At 41.0% G+C, this 6,406-nt stretch overlaps 1 long non-coding RNA gene across 1 annotated transcript; it reads left to right on the forward strand.

Annotated features, from left to right (window-relative positions):
• The first annotated feature begins 305 nt into the window (after window positions 1-305).
• LOC116447655 lies at window positions 306-4,398 on the forward strand. Its single transcript, XR_004241635.1, has 2 exons — window positions 306-2,480; window positions 2,657-4,398. It is a non-coding gene; the product is annotated as an uncharacterized LOC116447655 (long non-coding RNA).
• The last annotated feature ends 2,008 nt before the right edge of the window (window positions 4,399-6,406 follow it).

Below are 6,406 nucleotides of genomic sequence, written 5' to 3' on the forward strand. Positions count from 1 at the left end.
GGATAATTTCATGTAGGCAACACATTCCTGTTTAATTTTCCAAGCTATAATGGTGCTCCTCTAGGTCAGCAAAAAGCCCTCAGTCGCTTTTGAGGCACACCTCTTCCTGAAGCTGAGGAGTGAATCCCACAACTGAGTAAATATTTTATTTTCATATATCACCACTAGCACTGTAATACAAACTTTTCAAGGTAAATAGCTTCAGAAATTGCAATTGTGATACCTGAATGTATTGGAGTCAGACTCTGCAGTGCAGAATTGAAAGTAAATAGTGAATCCTGAAGTGCCTTGGGTTTTCTACTCACTCTAATGTTGGTTTGACAGCTCTGGGTAAGCAGAAACCAGAGGTGCCAAGAGGCACAAAGCTGCTGTTCTACAGCCTTCACAGAAATGCTAAGCCTTCTAAGTAGTAGTACCAATTTTTTGCCCAGAAATAGTGAGATTTTGTGATTGGTCTGGAGAAGGACGGAGATTCAACCAGCAGCCATCTGGGCTGAAAGACTTTCTGGTTAAACCCAGGACAAAAAGTGAACCTGGGTTTAGCTTGAAACAACAGCAGTTTCTTCCTTTTGGCATCTGGAGGAATAAAACCTTAGATAAGGTGTTTAAGTGCCTAACTCTTATGCAGAACATTGTGGTGTTAGTCCCAAATCCAGCTTTGGCACTTGGATAAATGACTTAATTTTCAGAGAGGGTGGAACATGTAATTTTTTTCCCCAGCAAGTCCAGCCCAGGTCCCTGGGTGAAATGGGCTTTACAGGAGGTGGGATTCTAAAAGAGAAGGAAGGTGCCCTGAGCAGTGTGTCCTGCCTGCCCACAGGAACCTCCGTGGTGTTGCAACACTGTCAGAGCAGCATCAGCCCCATTTTCAGAGACTCACTGCAGTTAATGAAACAGAAACACAGCCCAGTATGCAATGACTAAACCTTTAATTACCTCTCTGAATGATGGAGAGAGGCTAAAATCTGATAAACATGTTTAATTGCTGGCAATTACAAAAAAAAAAAAAAAAAGAAATCTTTTTGAAACACACCGAGTGTTTTGCAATATCGTTTCAACACTGTAATGACAACTGCACTCCTCTTAGGAAGGGGTTGACAGGAAATTTCTTCCATTAATTTTACTGGAGTGGGATTAGGCCCAATGCTGCAAGGAATGGACACCTTCAGCAAAAACTCAGTGTGGGATTGGTGCAACTTGGAAGTGTGTCTTTCATCCATTCTTTGCTTAACGAGATCCCTGTTTGTAGGATGTGGCTTTTCTTTGGAAATACCTGTGAGCTCTGTCACGGAATCATGGCTCATATTTGCAGATAAAAGCAGTCCCCTGAGCTTCAGTAGGATTTCTTGCAGGTGACTAAATAGCCGTGGCTGTCATATTGCTCCCCAAATTCTACAGTCCTCTCTTTATCTCCACTCAATGTCTTTACTTAATTTCTTATGAGAAAATTCACAAAAGCTTGTTACAAAATAGTTGTAATAAATTATTGGCAAAACTTGAAAGAAGGGAAACTTGATCTTCACTGATTTTCTGTGTTCAGTGAGAATAATAGTAATAAAAAGGTGGTGTTGCCTATAAAATTGGCAAAACCAGAAAAAATAATCCCCCAGCTGATTTAACAAGTGTGGCCATTGATTCAACATCCCTAAAGTTTGTTTGATAGTGTAACCTATCAAAATCTCATAGTGTGCCATCTAAAAGCGCATCTAATCTTACTGAAACCAGACACAATGGATTTATAACATGGCTGAAAAGTTCAGGGATTACTCAGGAGAGGGAATGAAGCATCAGCTGGTGCCATGACTTTGGGCTGCACTTGAAAGGAAAGGCTTGTTAAGGACTCAAATCTTTCCTTGCCTGATTATGTGAAAAATAAATTTTGTAATGGACATATAGCCAGCCTGTTTTAAGTGTTTCCTGTGCCACCATGCTCAAGCATCATCTGAGAACCCCATTGCCCTCTATATATTTAGTGTTTCAATGAAGTGGGAAAGAGCTGGTATCTCCAGATGAGGTTGGAGGAAAAGGGTCTCAAATGATGCATTTACAGATGGGGAGGAAAGGCATTGAGAGACTAAGTCATATACTGAAATCTGGGCAGAGGAAAGAGGCGAGTCCAGGTGTTCCTGCTCTCTCACCTGTCCTTCTCTTGCACGTGCTACTCTGCTGGGAGGTGAAATTCATCCTGCTGCAGTGACAGCACCCAGGATCTGCAGCCCTTGAGGTCTTTGGGAATTCAGAGTCTGCTGGCTCTGTCTCTGCTTCCTTCCTCTAGATCAAGCCCACCTTCAGTAAAAATGTGATGTGCAACCACAGCAAGGGAGGATTTTTGCAGATACCTCATCAGACGGAGGCTGGCATTTACAAAAGCATGAGACCCTGCTCTGAAATGCAATAAGTTGAAACATCCTAGCAGGAGCTAGGTGGTTCGTCCAGCCTCTAAAGCCCTTCACCTGGTCATCAGGTCTTTAAAAAAGCAGGTGGCTATTAAAAAATACTCTAGTGGTGGGTACAATTACAGGGAGAGCAGTATTGAAAGCCTGAGTAGGAGAGAATGCAGTTTGTCAGGTGTTACACTGGAGGGTCTGCAAAGTCCTTGGCAGACACCAGAAGGGGGATGTGGCTGATGAGGTGAATTTATGTATTTTTTTTCTAGGAAGAAATAAAGCTGGGAGCCTGAAGAGAAAGGGCTGAAGAAAGGTCAAGCATGTTGCTGAGTGTGTGCCTGCTCTGTCTGCAGGGCTGCACCTGCTTGGAGGGAGCTCCCAGGGATCTACAGGCCAGGGGAAAAGGAGCCTGTGGCTGTGGGAAGAATTGGCTGAGGCTGCAGTGGGACACTTCACATGAGGCTGTTACATTTTACTGTGATATATAAGCTATTTAGTATGTTCTACACTCAGATGTGATGCTGATAAAATGTCTGTGTTTGCTTTGGCTTTTATAAGAAAGAAAAAGACTTCGTTAATTTTACACCATGAACCATTACTCTAAGCTCAGTGTCTATAACTTCCACTGATGAGATGACAACCTGCATGTGCCACCTCACTTTTAATTAAAAAATCACTCATTAGGAGGCCAGAAGCTTGTCTAGTGAGAGGAGTCTACTGCAGTATCCTGAGCTCTATTTGCATCTGTTCCCTGGCACGCCATGTACAGAAGGCTTTTAAGTGGTGTGAAGAATGAGTGCTGTGTAAAACAGTGGGGTCCAGGTTTGATGTGATATCCTGAGCCTTGGCATAAAAAATCATAATTGTTCATCCATATTTAAATACACCAGTCTGTGCAATGGGAGTATAAAGACCAAGTTCTCACCTGAAAACTGCCTTAAAATTGCCACACAACATGTTAAAATTGCTCCAAATATCGAAAACTTCCTGCTTCATTTCCTAGTCTGGGTGGCTACTCTGTGAGTGTCTCTTATCTTCAGCTAGTGAAGGCAAATTATTTTGTCCCCTGCACATCTGGATTTGTCTGCTGATGTAGCAGGAACAGCTGTGAGCTTGGACTGGTGGACTTTCCACCCCACTTATATTACCATGTGGGAGGACTGTGTGCCCCACAAAGCAAACCTGTGCTTCTTCCCACCAGTGATGAGAAACACAGAAATTACCACTGAGACTCTCATTCCTCCTTGTTTAAGAGGCTTAGTATTTATTTGGTTGTTTGGTTGGTTTTTCACAGAAACTGATTTTGTGGGGTAGCTGGATGCCTGTGCCATTCCAAGGTCTTATGAAACATCAGCTCACAGTCAAGCTGCTGGTGTCCTTCTTTTTACAAAACATGGGTACTGTTCCATTTATTCTGGAGTTATCTTTCCATGCCTGTTTAGTCAATGCCATTCATTCTTTTCCATCACATATGCGCACATGTGCTCACACAACTGTCCCAGCTACAAGCTCATGAGAGAAGTGATGAAATGTCACTTCAAAATGATGATTTAAAAGCAAACACACAAATGCAACAGAAGAAAATAGGTTTGATTTTCTTTTGTTTTCTGTTAGTTGCTACTGATTATTTCTAGAGTCTTTCTTACCGTGCACAACAAGACATATTTACCCAACCCCACTGCCACACACTTCACTATAACCTGTTCAGTACAAACACCAAGTGTCTGGGGTTTAGCAAACTCTACAGCCATGAGACGCTTTTATTTCCCTACATGTTGTGGAAGGTCTTGTATTGCTTTTGGAACCATAATGGAAAAAACAGATTCACAGCTTTGGAATTCATTCTTTCTTGCACTGAAACTGCCTGAATTTCATGACATTCAGACATGTAGAAAGTTCACCTTTTCTCCCTCAGGCATTGGAGAATGACAAATAACTATGGTGGTGGTGGGGAAATCACTTTTTACTGTTATTATTATTACCTGTCTTACCAGTAAAGGTTTATATTAAATTCTGCTGCTTTTCGTAAATTATTACTTGAGATTAGGGCTGTGAGAGGAGAAAAATGCCTGAAAATATGGTTTAGATAGAACCAAAAGCATTTAAATGAAAACCAAGTATTACCAAGGCTGGTCAAAGAAAACTTTTTCCTAAGCTAGTAATAAATTAGTTTTCTCGATGGGCACGTGCAATGAAAGTAAAGCACTGCAAACAGAAGGGCCAGACTTCAGTGCCTTTCCCAGAGTGATGTGGCAATGATGTCTCTCTCCATTGAAACAGTCCAGCTCACCAAGCACACATCAGACATGGCTGATTTCAACCTGCAGCTTCAGGTCACAAGGAAAATTAACTTATATGGATGGTAGGGTGGCTGGAAGTCTTTATGATCTTCTACTTGTGCTAATGTTTTTCTGCTAAAAATGACTTGAAGAGATTGTGACTAATTTTACACTGATTGGCAGAGTATTCTCTAGTAAACACCCTATTTATGGGGGAAAAAAAATTTAGGATAGTTCATTTTTAAATAGTGAGAGAACTGAGCCCATATGGTTGGATGTTGCCACTGGGTTTTATAAAACCCAAATAAAAATGTACAGCTCTGTTATTATTATATCTATTAATATAGCAGTAATGGTTAAGAAGTCCCAGTTATAGACAGAAACCTCTCATACTGAGTACTCTGTAATATAAAGCAAGGACTGAATTCCTGCCCTTAGTCACTCCTAGTCTAAGACAAGAAATAGAAGTAGGAGATGTAGAACCAAAATAGTGAAGTTGTACCAGACAGACAGGGAAGCACAAGGAAATCATTAGGTAAGAATAGCCAGAGTTAAAAAAAGTCATCATATTCACTACCACGTGTTTTCCTATGGTTATCCCAGGAAAGGAAACATTTCTAGCAGCGTTTGAGAGAGAACAATGAGGTCTGATGACATTTATGAGAGATTCTTCCATGCATGAAGGCTGGCATGGGAGAAAGGGCAGAAGTGCAACAAAGAGGGGGTGATGGCAGGCACCACTGGCTGATCCAAGGAGACAGCTGACGTGTTGATAACACAGAAAAAAATGATAAGGTGGAGTGTGGATAGGTCACGAAGGGCCTTTCGAGTGAAGATGAATGGTGTATGCTTGATACAGTGCCAAGTTCAGATGATTCACTGTTTTCTTTTTTGAAAGTTCAAATTTCCACATTATTTTTATTTGATTAATGCTATTGAGTGCTTTTGACTTATTTTCTCATAATAACAAACATTCCATTCATTTTACAAGGCCTATTCCATTCAGAATAATGGATGGGTTCCTTGAGCTCGATGCAGTTGAGGTAGTGACATGTTGGTACATTTCTATACTATCACTTACAATGGCTCAGTGCACAGAAAAGGTCATTTCAATTACTTTATATAAATTGTTTGATTGTTCCTGGGTAAAGAGCATCAAGTGGGTTGTGGTAGGCTTGAGATAGGTTATATTAATTTCCTGGAGAAAGCCTTTTAAAAACTGTAGTTAAAGATTGAATCCTATCCAAAGATAGCATCTGGTAGTTGGGTTTGTTGGGATGTGTCTGCCTTTTTAACCTGGGATATTACACGAAGATTTCTTTTTATGCCTTTCCAAGAATTGAATTTTGGTGTGCAGAAGCTGATCCTAGGGTACATTCTCAGTGATGAATGTCCTGGAGGAAACACTGGGTGTGCTTTTTCATTCTCATGGTAGCTGTTCACCTCCCTTCTCCGAGGGGCACGGGCAGACAACCACACGGTGATGGAATGATCTTTATTTACATGATTTTCAACTACTGCCCAAGTATTTAAGTTGTTTAATCATATTATATGAGCACAACTCTACATGAAAACTACCTTTCCATCCTGCTTGGAAGCCAAGGTTTCTGGTGATTGTCTGTACTTGCAGTATCTCAAGTATCAGATCTTTGGGGAAAGCATCTCCTTGGTACCTGAGAACAAAATCTAAAGCACCCAGGAATCTCAGTTTGACCAAAGATATCTCCACTTGTATGAGCA

This window comes from Corvus moneduloides, chromosome 8, assembly GCF_009650955.1.
Source record: "Corvus moneduloides isolate bCorMon1 chromosome 8, bCorMon1.pri, whole genome shotgun sequence".
Taxonomy (NCBI): domain Eukaryota; kingdom Metazoa; phylum Chordata; class Aves; order Passeriformes; family Corvidae; genus Corvus; species Corvus moneduloides.